We start from the raw sequence: 18774 nt of genomic DNA, 5'->3' as shown, positions 1-18774 counted from the left end.
AAGGGAGAGCCTATTACTTAAATTATGTGAGTCTAGTTTAAGAAATTCTCACTATCAATTTTGGTGTTCCTTAGTTAATCTAAGTACAATATGGGATAAGCACTGCCATGACTCTCTGACTTGCATATTTTAGTGTATTAGGGATGCTACAGATTCTGGCACTAAACATATGAGATCACAGATTTGGAGCCCAGTGCCAAAAGGTCTTGGGGCTCTGGGTGTTGACTGTGAAGCAAGGCACAGTTGCTGAAATATGGTCAGTGCTCCGTAAATTTTTGATCACTTAATGAATGGGCTGAGAACAGGCTGTGAAGGCTGTATTGCAGTAAATGATGTGTCAATTGAAATTTTGTGAGTCAAGTCTCATTTTGTGGGGGCTTCTTATATTTAAGAACTTTGCCTAGAATTATTTAAAAATGAATAGCTACTTCCTCATTTGCCTATTGTTTGAGTTTGACTTTCTCTTATATAAGGTTTCCTTAAAGTGTGGATCACCTGAGTATATGAGAAAATCACTTAGCATAACATGATATCCTGGACAGGATCTTTCCTGTGATTTTCCATCTTCTTGTGTCCTGGAAAGTCGAAGGCCCTTTAAGACATTCTTGAAATGTCAAGCCTTTCAGTAAGTTCTTAAGAGAGTTGCCATGAAGAAGGGCAGCTCTCTTTGCTCTTGAAACTGTAGGCTTTGTGGTCCAGATAGAGCTCAAAGTTTAAAAAGTGGACTTTGAACTCACTCACATAAAAAGCATAAATGTATAAATGCACACTTAAACCAGACTGTAAGGGGTAAAGGCAATAAATATTATAGCACAAATATGATACATCATAAATGCATAGATGTTAGAGCCTGGATAGATACAGATCTGGGTAAAGACACAGAGGTGGTTGGATGCAATGGTGAGAGAAGATTGTAGGACTTGATTTCCCCTTCCCTGTGGGTACAAACATCCATATGTATATAAAGGGGTAGGACTTCCAAGATCCTGCTCTATTATAAATTATGAGAGGGGGAATCCGAGTCTGTGTTCATTCAGTGCCTAGCACCACCCTCGTTGCAATTAGGTGATTAGTAGTGATTTTTCCTGATAATGATAATGTTAGGGAGATGAATAAAATCTTTCTATTGAGACAGTACTCAGTAGTCATTAATATGATGGTGATAAAACCATAATGAGCCCTGGTTAAAATAAGTAGAAAAATCATGCAACTTCATGGCGTTAATCACAAGTTAGGTCTGATTTTCCCGTCTGGTTCTAGTCTGGTGCATTTCGATCCTTCATAACACCTCAATTTCTTAACGTTTCATAACTGATTTTATTCTAATAATAACCTAGAACTGAATCTACTAGGCTGAAACCCGACATTCATTTTAGAATCTTACAACTAAGTCCACTTTCTATCATTGGTTTATCAAGATCTCTCTTAGTGTCTGATTTTATTAACAGGGAACCTCGGTGCTGGCTTGCCTCAGATGACTGACTCTTACCAGTTTTGTTCTTAACCAAAAGTGTTTTGGAAAAGGTACAGGCTTCGGAGCCATCAGCTTTAGACTTGACTGTTTGCTTTGCCACTTCCTTAGGGGCAGCTTCAGCAAGACATTGAGCTCCCACGTGCACGCTTTCCTTATTGTAAAGTGCTGATAGTAATGTTTATTTCATAGGACCACTGCAAAGAGTATAGTTAGTGCATGCGAAGTGACTGGATCGGAATCTGGCATACCTCAGGCGCTCCTCAAATGAGAACGACTAATATGATGATGATAGTGATTATGCATCTGAAGAAAATGCACATTTTAATCACGAACACTCTTGAATCATGACCCTGTCTTTGCTGGGCGGAGAGCCCTGTGCCTGAAAATAAATTCTTGTTTGTTTTCCTCCTGTAGGTGAGAGATCAGATTGTCCATCTCATTGTGACAAAGTGTCCTAAGCTGGACAGTCTGGTCCTCAGCTCTTGCTCTCAGGTAACAGAGAGGAGCTTGGTGGAAATCAGCGCCCATCTGCGAACCCTCAGGTAATCTCTCCTCCGTGAGTATTGTAACCAGACCCCAACACAGCGGTCACGTTGTTCTTTAGGACTGTGGCTTTGGTCTGTGGATTTTTGTTTACTTAATTCACTGAAAGAACCAATACATGCTTGTGGATGGGTGGATTAGAAGCCTGAGACATTTCATAGAGCAGCCAGCATTATTCTGTGAAGTAACCCGACCCATCAACACTGACTGGAATAGAATGAAACAGAAATGAATGGACGCACAGTTTGGGGGTGTGTGAGATTTTGTCTGACCAAAGATTTTTTGAAGGGCAAATTAAGGATATGATTCCAACCACAGCACAGCGACCATTCTATATTCCTAATGGGCCTGTCTTACAACAGCAGTAAATAGCTCTAACCTCTTCTTCCTTTCACCCTCAAATATAAGCAAGAATGGGGATGGCGAGAAGAGGTAAGGGGAAGGCAGCGCAGTCATAGAGAAAATGCCCTCCATAACAGAAGCCCACTTACCCAAGAGTGTTTGCCAGAGGAAGGCATGGCATTAAAGCTGATGCTCTAAAGGGTCTAAGCCACAGCACTGTTTACTTAATGTATTCCCATAACTGACCAGTTTCTCCACTTTCTTTTAACTCAGAGTTATACAGCTGCAAAGGACATGGAGGATAACCTCCTATCTTTATATCATGTAGTGTTATTAACCTTTCTTCCAGTTACCATTTCTGTATAACAAACCACCCTGGAATCAAGTGGTATAAAATAACAATTTTATTAGATTCCCAGATTCTCTGGTTTGTGAATTTGGACTGTGCATGGGAATGATTGCTCGTCTCTGTTCTCCAATGTCTGGGGCTTCAGCTAGGAAGACTGAAAGGGTCTAGAATCATCTGGAGGCTCTCTTATTCACATGTTTGGCATCTGGATAGGGATGACTTGAACTCTGGACTGAGCTGACAGTGTCCACCAAAGAGCTTACACATGGCTGTTCCCTATGGTTTGGTCTTCCTCACAGCATGGCGACCCCAGGACAGTGGAACTTCCTACATGGCAGCTCAGGACCCTAGTATGAGTGTCCCAGAAAGCAAGGAGGAAGCTACATCACTCTGCATAGACTAGCCTTGAAATTCATGAGGTACCATTTCCTCTATACTCTAGTGATGGAAGTAGTTAACAAGTGTGCCCAGTTTTATAGGGGAGGGCCCATAGATCTCACCTCTCAACTGGTGGAACATCAAAAAGTTTTACAGCCATTAAAAAAAAAAGGCCACTGCCCATTCTATAGTTGAGGCACCTAAGGAAATATTAATAACTTATCATATAACTTCTAAAATAATTACAGATTTAGGATTTTTGAGCTGAAGAAAACCTTAAAGGTGCCCCTAATCCAAACACTTGTTTAAATAAAGAGGATATTACCAAGACCCGGAGAGGGTGCTGTGACTTGCCCAAGCTCACCCAGCTGGGCAAATGGCAGGGCTGGGATCAGATCCCAGGTCATGTGACCACCAAGCGCTCTCTCCATCAGACTGAATGAGTATTAGCAACTGAGCACTGCTCACTGGAAACAGCTCTCTCTGATGGAAGAGAACTCTGGAATGGCAAATGACACCAGCAGCATCAACAATTACACAAATTAGTGACTGCCACCACTACCAAAAACATGGGGGACAGGGCAACAGCTGGGAAATCCAGCAATATGCCACCTCTTTAGTAATACTGCCTTCTATTGGATTAGCACTTTCACAGACACATATAGTGAATCGCCATAATAACTCTAAATGATAAACAGTTATTCCCATTCCCCCCTCCCAACAGAAACTGGGGCTCAAAGGAATTAAGTAACTTGTCCAAATTTCTGTAATTAGTAAATGGTACTGTGGCCCTCCACACCAAGTCATCTGGCTGCACGTCCTATGTTGTATTTTCCCCAATAGGACACCTGTTTTAATCTTTAATATGCAGTATAAGTAGACAGGGGTACCCTAATTCTATGGAAGTTTGCCTTCTACGAAGGGAGGGGGTGCGTGTCATGGAATGCATCAGAGGACGAGGACACAAAACCAGTACTTTTGACTCCAGCACCTGCACCTGTCTAGTGCGCCTTCCATTTCTTAAGAATGTCCTGACTATGGACTCCAAGAAACAAACTGTGGGCTTCAGAGGGGAGGGGGGCGGGGGATGGGATAGGCTGGTGATGGGTAGTAAGGAGGGCACGTATTGCATGGTGCACTGGGTGTTATATGCAAGTAATGAATCGTCGAACTTTACATCAAAAACCAGGGATGTACTGTATGGTGACTAACATAATATAATAAATTCTTTTAAAAAAAAAGAATGTCCTGTTTCCTTTAGAAGAAGGAAAAGGGAGTAAAAGGCAAGCAATGTCATTCCTGCTGCTAGAAATGCACCCCTTCTTATGGCTCCTACTGCTGGCTTTCACACAAATCAAGCAGAGGCGTTATTTGCTTATTTGCTTCCTTGGAGAAGCCAGGCAGGTAAGGTATGGTGGTTTCTGAAAAGAAGACTCTAGAAGAGAAGACCCTGGAGGTGATTTTTGTCTCATGAGCTTCAAGGGTTATAAACTGACTCTCTAAGGTGACTTTTGAGATTAAATAACAACAAAAAAGAAATAGCATAGAATATAAATAATATAAATAATAGTTAAAATATAGTTACTGTTCTGTATAGATGTTTCTATTACAAGTCCTTCCCTATTATGAAAGCTGAAGCTGATTTTGCTCTTGCAAAAATTTGACAATGATTTCTCAAATAGTTTTTCATTCAGAAAACTCTTTATTCTATGTCTTGATTTTGATACTTAAAAATACTTAAACGAAAGCAGCAAAAATATTTGAGATTTATTTGAACTCTGGTCATGGAAACCTTGTTTATATTATCTTTAATACCTTGTAAAATAACTCTCATGATCAGAACAGTCTATGAAATTCCAGGTAAGGCTAAACTTGTTTAAATACTTAGAGTTGATGATACTTAACTAAGTAGATGTGGGGGGCAGTGTAGACAGAGCTCTATCTCTAGGAAAGTAAGACGTGGGCAAAGCACAATGTGATTTGAGTTGCGCTGGTGCGTGCGTTCTCTGTAACAGCAAATTCCACTGAAGTGTCCTCTCAGCTACTCAGTTCAATATGAAGCCAATATTTCTCCATATGGAAACACCAACTCTTGATCTGCTATCTAGGAAAGGGAAACTGAGTGTGGCAATTATGAAAAGCCCCTACTAAATCCTTTTTACTTAAACTCTATGGCTATCTCAACGTGAGGGGATGCCGACAGGTTACCAATGCAGGAATCCGTGTGGGATTCCTATCCAAGAAGCTGCCAGCAGCTCAGATATCTAGACCTCAGCTCTATAGGAATAAACAAAAGAGAGTAGGGAAATTAGATTAACCTTTTTTATCTGGTTGCTTTACGAAAATGAATCATGAGTTAATTACCCACTTCAGTTCAGTATTTTAAGGGCACCTTTAATGTAGTCTATAATGTAGGTCTATAACATAGACCATGATATGTTAAGCCAAAAGGAGTCTGACTTTTGCTTATTGCATTCCTGGGCTCCAAGCAAGTCAAGGGATGTGACAAAACGCCTGTTTTAGTGACTCTTAATATTTGATCACAGTTAATAATAGATAATATTCTATCATGTGGTAGCTCGCTCCCAAACTAGCCCCCGATGATTCCCAGCTCCTGGAATTCATGCCCTGTGTAGTCCCTTCCAGCACTGTATTCACATTGGTCTGTGAGACCAACAGAAGACACCAGACGTGATAGCACCTCACATCTGAGAGTAGGTGATAAAAGACTGAGCCTTCCATCTAGGGCCACTTTCTCTCCTCCCGTCTCTCTCTCCCTCTCTCATTATTTCTTGTGGGGAAACCCAGCTGTCATATCATAAGGACACTCACGCAATCTAGGAAGAAGTTCACATGGTAAGGAACTAAATTCTCTGGCCAACAGGAAGGGAACAACAACAAGGTGAGTGAGCTTGGAAGCAATCTTCCCATAGCCACGCCTATAGATGAGACTCAGCCCTCCCAACAGTTTGACTGCAGTCTCGTGAAGCACCTTGAACCAGAGCCACTCAGCTAAGCCGTACTTGATTCCTGACCCAGAGAAACAGAGATATTACACGATTATTATTTTAAGCTGTTTTTGGGTAATTTTTTATACATCATGTAACTAACACACATGGAGAAGTGCTCAGGGCTAGTATTATTTCCACTTACTGAGTAGGACACTGATGACCTCTGGACAGTTGCTGCTTAAGGCCATATATCACATTTGGTCACATGTATAGCTGTATATTTTATTTTTTATTTTATTTTATTTTTTTAAGCAATCTTTTTTTTTTTTTTAAGATTTTGTTTATTTATTTGAGAGAGAGAGTACCAGCTGGGGAGAGAGGCAGAGGGAGAGGGAAAAGCAGATTCCCCGCTGAGCAGGGAGCCTGATGTGGGGCTAGATCCCAGGATCCTGGAATCATGACCTGAGACAAAGGCAGATGCTTAACTGACTGAGCCACCCAGGTGCCCCATATAGCTGTATATTTTAACAAATATGTTCTTGAGCTCTGAATGGGCCATCTCGTAAAAATATGATTTTAAGGGATTAATTCTACTTCTTTACATCTTTCATAACACCTAGCACATTTAGTACACCATAAGGTCATTAGTGGGTAAGCTCTAAATCATTCTTGGTTGCTTAAAGCATCTTCTTTGCCAAAGATACCTGAAAATATTTTAAAAAATAAAAATAATAAATAAATATAACGAGTATATTGGTTTGGAATGCATGCAAATGTGAAGGGTCACATGCACATCAACAATTACTGTTTGAAAAAGTTCTGCAAACATACTGTTTGAAAACATCTGCAACATGCAAAGGATGCTTAAATTATTTCATCTCATGACAATTGAGATTTATATCTATAAAATAATAATTTATAACAATCAAATTTATAGATAATCAACTTTCTAATTATTGTAAGAAATCAATGGATTCTTTTTCAACATTTCCTTGGTGATTCGGGGTCTTTTCTGGTTCCACACAAATTTTAGAATTGTTTGTTCCAGCACTTTGAAAAATGTCATTGGTATTTTGATTGGAATGGCGTTGAAAGTGTAGATTGCTCTGGGAATGCAAGCTGGTAGAGCCACTTTGGAAAACAGTGTGGAGGTCCCTCAAAAAGTTAAAAATAGAGCTACCCTATGACCCAGCAATTGTACTACTGGGTGTTTACCCCAAAGATACAGACGTAGTGAAGAGAAGGGCCATATGCACCCCAATGTTCATAGCAGCATTGTCCACAATAGCCAAACTGTGGAAGGAGCCGAGATGCCCTTCAACAGATGACTGGATAAAGATGACGTAGTCCATATAAACAATAGAATATTACTCAGCCATCAGAAAGAATGATCACCCAACATTTGCATCAACATGGATAGGACTGGAGGATATTATGCTAAGCGAAATAAGTCAAGCAGAGAAAGACAATTATCATATGGTTTCACTCATTTGTGGAACATAAGGAATAGCAGGGAGATCTGTAGGAGAAGGAAGGGAAAAATGAAGGGGGGGTAAACAGAGGGGGAAATGAACCACAAACTGAGGGTTTTACAGGGGAGGGGAGTGGAGGGATGGGCTAGCCCAGTGATGGGTATTAAGGAGGGCACGTATTGCATGGAGCACTGGGTGTTACACGCAAACAATGAATCATAGAACACTACATCAAAAACTAATGATGTACTGTATGGTGACTAACATATCATAAATAAATAAAGCAAAACGAAAACAACTAGGCCAAAAACAAAAAAAAAGTCAATGGATTCTCCATTTTGTAGATATTATTACTATTACTATTTTTAGTTTGCAGTAAAGTTGGAGGGCAGGGTAATGGTTTACTGGAAGCATTTTATTTTCCTGGAAACGTCAAATAATGTTCTTGTACCTATTCGCTGTTATTGCTACATATCTTCAAATTTTTTCAGATAAAAGATTGCTTTGTGGTTAAGTCTTCATTCCCTAGGATCACAAAGCTGAATATTCCAGGAACAGATGTGACAAAGCAGTTCCTGTCATTGAGTTTAGCTGGCGTACTTTAAATATACAATAAATTTGAAATAATCAGGTCAGCTGTTTGCAGTGAGGGATAGAAAATGATATCCCAGACAAGTACTTCCTTCAAGGTACTTATCACCTAATTTAAGAAAAAGTATCACACATACATACACACACACACACACACACACACACACACGCAAAAATCTAAATGGCATACACATCTTTTAAGAGGGGGTGACTTTTGGAAAAGGGTTTAACCTCAGATAATCCTTGAAGGGCTGATAGGATTTAGGTGGGCAGAGAAGAGGAAGAGGAAGTGTAGGCAAGAACAAATTCTTCTACATTGTGATTTTTTAAAAACAGGTTATATTTGCCAAAAGCTTCCCTACAAATCAGATCCTCACTGCAATCCTGCAAGGTGCTTAGGACAGGTATTAATAGTTTCACTTGCTGAATAAGACATATTAAACCAGAAAGCTACTTAAGAACTTTCCAAGTTTATGAATATAGGAGAGAGCTTGAAAAATTGTAGCCAGCTGCCTGTATTTTTAATTGCCCACAACCTAAAAATGATTTTGCAACTTTAAATACAGAAGAACCTATATGACATGTTTGATTTTGCTCCTTAACCTGTGATTAAATGCAAATTAAATTCTGCAAAGCCTTAAATATTTGCTATGCGGCCCTTTAAGAAAAAGTGTTCCAACCACTGACTTAGGATCTTCAAAAGAAAACATTTTTAGTGTATTATAATAAAATCAAGATATGGCATGAGTATAATACACTTAAATATAAATCATCCTATAAATAGAGTTTTGTGTTTGTCACTTTTCCATCTAAACTTATGCCATGTTCTCCTAATGAACCATCATCTTTCCGAAAACATTATTCTGATGTTTGCTTGATACCCCATTACATAAATGTGATACAATTAATATCTTACTGTTGAGCATATAGATTGCTTCTGATTTTCCTTATGAAAAATAATACAGTAAAAAATATCCTTGTACACAGATATTTGCATCTTTGATTATTTCATTTGTATAAAGCCCTAAAAATAGAATTACTAGTTCAAAAAATTATGAAATTAACATTTTTAAGGTTTTCAAATAAATATTGCTAAATCGCTCTCCGAAAGGCTGTGCAGTGTATTTCTCCAGTAGCGGTGTATGCAAGTGCCCGTCTTGCCACACCACTGGAAACCTCAGTGCTCTCGTACATACATAACCAACATTATGGATGGAGTCTCTTATTTTAATTTGCTTTGCTGAAGTTTCTTGACATTAAATTTTTTAAATATTATTTTTTAAGATTTTTATTTACTTATTTGAGAGAGAGCACAAGAAGGGAGAGCAGCAGAGGGAGAAGGAAAAGGAGGCTCCCCTTTTTTAATATTCTTAATGGTGTTTTGCATTTCTTGATTTATTTTGTGTGTGTATATGTTTTTTTTTTTTTTTCCTTTTTGCCCTTTTTGCTATTGAAACATATATCTTTGGGGGGCCTGAGTGGCTCAGTTGGTTAAGTGTCTGCTTTGTGCTTGGGTTGTGATCTTGGGGTCCTGGGATTGAGCCCTGCATCAGGCTCCCTGCTCAGCGGGGGGCCTGCTTCTCCCTCTTACTCTGTCCCTCTCCCCATTCATGCTCTCTCTGTCTCTCCTTTGTCTCTCTCTCTCTCTCTCAAATAAATAAAATCTTTAAAAAAGAAATGTATGTCTAGCTTCATAGATTTGTAAATATTCTTTATAGATATTATGGTATTAATGCTCAGTTTTTAAAAAATTTTGTAAGTATTTGTCCAAGTATACCATTTCATGAAAAGTCTTCCAGGTGATTCTCTTAGGTTTTCTTGATATACTGAATACATCTTAAGGTAGAATACCTGAATATGGACAAAATATACATACTTTACGATGCATTACACTGATAAACACATATTGTTCTATTTTTCTGGAGCTAAGCTGCTTGATTTACTTTTTATTAATTTTTTTATTGGGGTATCATTGATAAATAACATTATATGAGTTTCAGGCATATAACATAAGGATTCAATATTTGTATATACTACAAAATTATCACTACAGTAAGTCTAGTTAATATCTGTTAAAGTTAAAATCACTGATTGAAGATAATATATGAGACAGTCATTTATCACTTTAGGAGAGTTACACACAAAGCCCTTTTTATGGAACTCATTTGTTCTAAGGTGGTGTTTTAAGGTGTGACCCACTGCTGTTCTAGAAGAAATAGAAAGGTTATGCTTGGTTTCCTCTTGTGGAACTGCATATATATTCTAGATGAAGGGTCTGAATGGAAAAAAGATGGGCATATGAAATAGACATAAATTCAAACTACCCAGGTCTTTTCCATTCATTTACTACAAACGTATGTACCACAGACCTATGCCCTTGTACTAGATCATTGGGCCCACACACTTCTCTTAGATTTACAGAACCAACATGCTTCCTCTCCTCTTTGCAACTTCACCAGTATCATCCCTCTCTCTAATTACACGTCTGTCCGTGATCTCCTTCATAATGGATGCAGCAGCTGGTAGACAGAGGACACTTGTCAGAGTCCTACAGATTTTTATATGCGAAAAATCAGTCAAAGTGAATAGAAAGGGAGACATCATAGATGGACTTCATTATAGCCTTGAAGCCTACTTTTCCTTCAGGCCCAATTTGTTATTTATGCTGAAGTCGTGTTACAGATGGAAACTGCCACCCCCCCATCCCTGCCTTTCTTTCATTTTGTCTTTCATCTATGAATATCTGGATAGAGACTGTGCTTATCATCCCACTGATCAGCTTACTATACGTGTTTGAATTTCACTTATAAATGTCTGACAAACAAAACAAGGAAAAAAGTGAATATACAGTATGCTGGGGCTAACGGTAAGCCACTGTTAGAGTTTTACTGATTTTGTCTCTGAGACAAAAGTAGTTCGTTTGGGTGATGCAGAACTAACAAAAGTGTGATTCAACCAGAACCAGAGTCTTTCCTGTGTTACCGCTGGTGGTTGGGATTGGGCCTCTGTGAAGGATGGACAGCTCAGGTCAGTTCCCTAATTAGGAGACTATCTTCATGTTAGAAGGATGCTGTGTCTCTAATTACACCGATACGCAACAGAGGCTTCAGAGAGAGTTTCATAAGGATAGAACTTACTAACAGGCAGAATTGAAGACATCTTTTTTCCTTCTGGCTTGTCTCCAAAGGCCGGATAATACTAATTAAGGTACAGAGGAGAGAACGACCCCGGACTTAAGAGCTTCTTTTGCTGATTTTCAATATCTTACTGACATGGAGATTGTAGGCTGCACGTATGTGTGTGTGTGTGTGTGTGTGCGCGCGTGCGCGTCCGTGCGTGTGTTTCTTGGTAACTATGGCAACATCCCCATTTTTGTTGGCTCTCCTGGCCCTCTGTTACTGGGTTATCTGCTTCATGCCTCCTCATGGTTCTTCCTCCTATATATTTTACTTCCATGTCTTCAATAAAATATTCAATTAATTCAAATGAGAATTCAAAACCAGTTACGCTGCTTTGTTTATTGTGCCCAAGCCAGCTGTTCAGTAGCTTAACTTAGAGAGAGGAGACCAAGTAGGTAAATATACGACAGGCACCTGGACCCTCTGGTGTCTCACTGTTTGACTGCAACTCTCGGAGCCCAGATACCTCCACAGCAGAGCCTCTCTGAGCAGGATTTATCCAATTACAAGAGCAAAGGATGTTCTATTCTGAAAGCGACGGGGACTTCCGAAGGAGGTTGAATAATCTGAGAGAAACATGTACAACATAAAACCCGTCCTTACGTTGCCTTCCTCACGTAAGTGAATTTGTTTTCGTAGAAGAAAACACGGAACACCATTCTCAGGCTCATGAAAACATGCAACACAAACCTATGTCTGCATCATGCGGTTTTTCTATTATCATTGAGGTTTGGGCCAGAAATGAACAGGAACAATTATCAAACAGAGTCTTGCCCACTCATTTACTAACAGACTCTCAGGAATGGGAGGCAGATGACTTTTTCTTCTGTGAAGCGGTAAGATCTCTCATTAAAACGGTCAGGAAAACTCTCACTTAATTCTTCTTGTGCAAGTAGTCTAAATCATTTGTTTCGTCTGAGAGGCAGGATTGATTTCGCGTGGACTTTAGAGCCCAGTTCCCTGGCCTAAACCCCAGCTCTTTTATTAGCTGGGCGACCTTGGGTAAGACACTAAACCTCTCTGTGCCCCACTTTCCTCATCAGTAATGTTAAGGAGAAAATGATAGATTCTGCCTCAGGATTGTCCTGGGGATTAAGTGAGTTAACTCAGGAAAAGATTTAGGGGCTTGGCATATGAAAAGCACTCTGTGTTAGGCATTATTATTTGTTTATAAATACCATTAAAATTGTCTTTATTCAAACAATAAGTATAATTCACTATACATACACTCATGCTACTTATTTAAGGTGGTTATTTCTTCTTTCAATAGTATTTTATTAAAAAGAAAGCAAAAACTATCATTACTCAATTTGAATAAACCCATTGTAAAGAACTTTGAATTTTCATAATTATTATAGGGAAGACATATTCCTTAGATAGCACGGCCTAATCAGTGGAAGCCAAAGAGATATCAGAATTTCAGTATTTATGGATATTATCATGACATTTAAAGTCCTCTGATTTTTCTGTTATTAATTGGAAACTAGAGAAAATGTCTATTTTTTTTTAATTTTTATTTTTTTAAACGTTTTATTTGAGAGAGAGAGAGAGAGCACGCGCACACGTGTGCGTGCATGAGTGGGGCGAGGGGCAGAGGGAGAGGGAGAAGGAGAAGGAGACTCCTAGCTGAGCAGGGAAGCCTGTGGGGCTTGATCCCAAGACCCTGGGATCATGACCTGAACCGAAGGCAGACGCTTAACTGACAGAGCCACTCAGGCACCCTGAGAAAATGTCCATTTTAAAGATGAGGACAGAAATTGGAGTTTTTTGTATGTTTAACATTGGAAGAGTAGATTTCTTACTAGAGACGTGCTCTCACCAGTATGAAACCTGGGGAATTACTTCAGGGACAGTTTAAGGAAGCTTTTCCCCTTGTTCTTGTTAACATTAGGACCACTCTCGGCTCCTTCCACGATTTAGCTATTGTGGACAATGCTGCTATGAACATTGGGGTGCATATGGCCCTTCTCTTCACTACGTCTGTATCTTTGGGATAAATACCTAGTAGTGCAATTGCTGGATCATAGGGTAGCTCCATTTTTAACTTTTTAAGGGACCTCCACACTGTTTTCCAGAGTGGCTGTACCAACTTGCATTACCACCAACAATGTAGGAGGGATCCCCTTTCTCCACATCCTCTCCAACATTTGTTGTTTCCTGCCTTGTCAATTTTTGCCATTCTAACTGGCGTCAGGTGGTATCTCAATGTGGTTTTGATTTGAATTTCCCTGATGGCTAATGATTTTGAACATTTTTTCATGTGTCTGTTAGCCATTTGTATGTCTTCATTGGAAAAGTGTCTGTTCCTATCTTCTGCCCATTTTTTGATTTGTTTATTTGTTTCTTGTGTATTGAGTTTGAGAAGTTTTTTGTAGATCTTGGATACCAGTCCTTTATCTGTAGTGTCCTTTGCAAATATATTCTCCCACTCTGTGGGCTGCCTCTTAGTTTTTTTGACTGCTTCCTTGGCTGTGCAGAAGCTTTTTATCTTGATGAAGTCCCACGAGTTCATTTTTTCTTTTGTTTCTCTTGCCTTTGGAGATGTGTCATGAAAAAAGTTGCTGTGGCTGATGTCAAAGAGGTTGCAGCCTATGTTCTCCTCTAGGATTTTGATGGATTCCTGTCTCACATCGAGGTCTTTCATCCATTTGGAGTTTATCTTTGTGTATGGTGTGAGAGAGTGTTCAAGTTTCATTCTTTTGCATCCAAATTTCTAACAATTTCTTAGGTGATGCTGATGCTGCTGGTCCAGGAGTCATCCTTTGAGAACTAGCGAATGTTGGTTATACACAAATCCCTTGTCCTGGAAGAGGACTTTTTGCTCCTGAGGTCTAGGTAAACATTCCAAGGTTATCAAAATCCCATGCTCATGGTTTTGACAAATTCTGGTATGGTACTTGCGCTCTCATGGTTCCCTCCTGTCTTGTCTTGCCTCTTGGGGTCCTGCTCCCTCTCACACGGACAACGGTAACTCAGCATCTTCTTCTAGCTCATTTGTGAGCAACAGTAGAAGTGTTTCAGGGAACCCTAAGAAGGGCATCACAGCAAAGAGAACATGTTCTCTAATCCTCAAGTGTCCCATCAATAGCCTTCATCTTGCTGGTTCTGGCCTTGCTCCATTTTTCTGCCTTCTGTCTCTCTCACCTCCATGATCTTCTTTACCCACCCGTCAGGAGTAAGAAAATCCCATCCCTGTCCATGAAGAATGGCAGAACTCCCACGTGTTCTTCTGCAGATTCTTTCCTCCTACGAGAGCCTAGCCAGGTATTTTCCCAAACAAAGGCAGTTCTCTTCTGGGAGTAATTCTGGTGCCAGATATTAAGATAATGATCACTTTTACTTCATTATTACTAAACACCCATCAGAATGATAACACTGTAATAACCCTCTGGATGTACCTACTATTACCATTTCTCTAAGAATCTCAAAATAGATTCTGACATCTTTAGATCTTTGCCCCTGTCATCTTTACTTTTTGGGGTTTTTTGGGTTTTGGGGTTTTTTTTGGTCTGGAAATTTTATTAGGTGTGTTCATCGTGTGTTCTTTCAGGGAGTTGTATTTGCAGTCTCCATCTTGTTGGGAGGGCAGGACTGGTAGGTGAGGAGGGATAGGGTAGGGTTAGTGGACATGCAGGGCCAAGATAAATTTGACGGCTGAATTTTTTAAAACTTTGTAAAAAGTACATTTCACTATCTGTTCTCATAACTTTTGTTCTCTTTCTCTTTTCCAGAGTTTGTTCATTGGCTAATTATTGTCACATTAGTTTGGAATGTGTGAAACTCAGTTTCTGCAAGAATGTCACCCCGGATGTGGTTAAAAACTTGCGAAAACTGTAGATGGTAAGAGAATGTTGATTTTTTGCCCACTTGTGTCTCTTTCAGTCTTAAACGTCATCACAAAATAAAGAGAAAACTTGATATTAGCTGTGCATTGGTTTGTGCTTATTTATAAATCCTCAGGGTTGTTTCCATTTTATAAACACAAGAGTTCTAGCAATCATTAAATATTTCTCAGAAAATAGCTTCTGGTAACTTCACTTAAGACCCAACCAAGTTTTCGTGACTTCTCATGTAGTACAAAAATTATATTAGTTCCTTTGTACTTTGAAATTCATTAAAACGCTCAGGAAAAAATACGTGGGGGACCTTAGATACCTTGCAGTTACATTGGCCTCTGTCCTTAGAATACCATTTACCAGAATGATATACAAGCCAGGGAAAGGAAAACATTCAAGGAGTTATCAGAGTTGAAATTACCATTTCAGATGTCCCATATTTCAAGAATTATTTGATTAATCTTAGTCTCCTCTGTGAAATCTGAGCTTTTTGAAGGAAATCTGAGATTTTTGTAATGAGTTAATCTTTCAGGAAATAGAGGAATCCATAGAACAAATACTTCTGTATGGAGCCCGGGAACTTTTTAGGTTTCAAAACAAACAAGATAATGAAACAGTTTGAGGAAATTCCAGTTTGCTGATTGTATATCTCTTATAAAAATTAACTACTAATTTATTATTGAAAAATGTGAATTGAAAACATAAAAGACGTAATGGAATTTATATTATTTTCCAAAATCATCTCTAAAGGTATGGCATTCCTCAACAAATGTGTTGGTGGGCAAAGAATTCTGTCTTCTTCCCATATCTCATTGCATGGTGCAAATGTGACATCTTTTTTTTTTTTAAGCTAGATTTCACTTTATTCACTCACCTTCTTTTTTTTTTTTTAAAGATTTTATTTATTTATTTGACAGAGAGAGAGACAGTCAGCGAGAGAGGGAACACAAGCAGGGGGAGTGGGAGAGGAAGAAGCAGGCTCCCAGCGGAGGAGCCCGAAGTGAGGCTCGATCCCATAACGCCGGGATCACACCCTGAGCCGAAGGCAGATGCTTAACGACTGAGCCACCCAGGGCCCCATATTCACTCACCTTCTTTAACATTAAAGATTTGCAAATTAAAGAATACATGTAACAGTGTTAGAAATCCTGATTCTGTATTTCCAATTACTACATTAGTAAAAAATTAGTGTCCTAGTTCATTCCTAAGCTGAGACTCTAGGGTGTTGGTGAAAGAGCCTTATTTGAATATCTCATCCTTTGAATACTGAATTATATAGTGCTTTCCAGAGGAATAGGAAGGGTTTTAGAATTTTATAGATCTCTATCTGACTGATCTAGTTTGTCTCATTTTGTACTTCTGGGAACAGGAGCTTTAATCTTCCTTAGTCTAAAAAAACAGATTAGTATTTTAACATCTCCTCATATTATAGAATTGGGAACTACTTCCATGCCACATAGAAATGTACATGTCTCCATTATTTTGGATGAATATAAATGTGTCTCTGATCTAACAATGCACACATTGCATTACCTGGAGCTAAAAGTAATTTTTGAGCATTTGCGATCAAATCCATAGGCTTTCCTAAGAAGAAATCCATTGTGATCTTAGAACATGATCTGTCTTTTGTTAGAATATAAGTTTGGGGGGGCACCTGGGTGGCACAGTGGTTAAGCGTCTGCCTTCGGCTCAGGGTGTGATCCCGGCGTTATGGGATCGAGCCCCACATCAGGCTCCTCCACTATGAGCCTGCTTCTTCCTCTCCCACTCCCCCTGCTTGTGTTCCCTCTCTCGTGGGCTGTCTCTATCTCTGTCGAATAAATAAATAAAATCTTTAAAAAAAAAAAGAATATAAGTTTGGGAAAAAGTTGAGTGTGTCCTGGACACCTCTAAAACAAGTAGTAAATTAATAAGGAAATATTTTTGACATGATTATTGTTCTGATAGTACCACCATTAAAATGGACACAACTGCCTAACAGTTGTTTATAATTATTCCTGATTTTAAATCCTGTCTACTTTTAGGTAAACACACACACACACACATGCACACAGCTGAACAATTTGAAATTATAGTAAAAAAGTGTTTGATCAGAAACCAGGTAGAGAAACAGGAGAAATGGAACTGGGGTCAAGGTTGGAACTACAGGTGGGGAGGGCCAAATGGGAAGCACCATAAAATCATGGTCCTTTTTATCTTCTAAAACAAGGCCTGGCAATTCTTCATCAAAGGCAAAATTAATGCATTCTAAGAAGAATTTATCATTGATTTTTCTAAAATGCTGAGAAACAAAATCTTAACAGACAGATCAGACAATTACACAAGATTCTGGTTGGTCAGTACTTCCTTATTTTAAAAAATGTTAAATAAGCCACCATTTGTTAGAATTTCCACATTCTTCCTTCATGCTACCACTACTGCTGTGGGATGACTGTACTTCTGTCCCTGTAAACTGAAATATTATGTTTTTATTGGATTTGAGGAATTTTTAGAGGCATGGAGGTAGAGGACTAGTTTGAAAATAAGTAGCTCCTTTGCCAGTGCATTAACTTGTGCTGTGAGAACAACTTAAACCTGTCCTGCCCTCACTGCTTCATGTAGAGCAGGGTTGGAAAAATCTCTCTGTAAAGGGCCAGAGAATAAATATTTTATTTAGGTCAGATGTGTCTGTTGCATCTACTCAGCTGTGTACATCCAGCGTGAAAGTGAATGGGCAGGACTGTGTTCCAATAAAACTTTATTTATGGACAGTCAGTGTCACAGTAGTGAAAAATATACCCTTTCCTTCAGAATACAGCTGGTCTTCAACTTCAGATATTCTCGCCATTCCTCACTAATGTGACAAAAATTTTTAAATGTACTTGATATTCTCAAGTTTGATGTTATCTTTCCCCTTGAGAAACATATAGTACTTAACATAAAGACTTTTCATGTGCTTACCATGCTTAGAATCTAGGCTCCACTGTCTCCATTCCACATAATCGGGAGTCTTGTCTTTTCATTTTTTTTAGGTTGAAGATTCTCCATCTTTATGGCTGCACCATTACTTCTGACCTGTACAAAATAAAAGAGATTTACAAAAAAGTCAAAGTATTTCATGACACTTCTGCCCTTACCTGCTAATGTTCTCAGAAAAATAGAATGTCTAGTAATAAAAACATTGAAAATATACTAAGTTAAATATGCCCAGAAATTTATCCAATTAACGCAAGACACAAATTACTTTTGAGTTAAGAGGCAGATAATCAAGGAATAATTACATGAAAAGCACTGGCATCTCATAGAAAAATAATCCACTTTTGTATGCCAAACATCTCTACCCCCCTCATAATGATAAAATAAAGAAGGACAAAATTTTAAATATTGGTATTTTCTTGCCAGTTTGTACTATATGTTTATAATGTATTTAAACTTTTACCCGAGATTCCTAATTGGTAAATTGCAACCTACTTTTCTTGAGTCCTTAGTGTGTTATGAGAGAATACGTCAGTTAACTCTGGAAGAAATATTTTCTCTTTTACATGCCATACAGATTTAATTGTATGCACCATGGTTTTATATGTAATACAGCAATGCCAGCTGTGTTGATTTCTTCAGGACTTGTGTCAGGGCACTGTGGTGGCTTCTGGGGAGCCCATATATCCCAAGGAGTCCTTTCA

The sequence above is a fragment of the Ursus arctos genome, unplaced genomic scaffold, assembly GCF_023065955.2.
Source record: "Ursus arctos isolate Adak ecotype North America unplaced genomic scaffold, UrsArc2.0 scaffold_33, whole genome shotgun sequence".
NCBI lineage: Eukaryota > Metazoa > Chordata > Mammalia > Carnivora > Ursidae > Ursus > Ursus arctos.
This window is presented reverse-complemented; position numbering follows the sequence as displayed.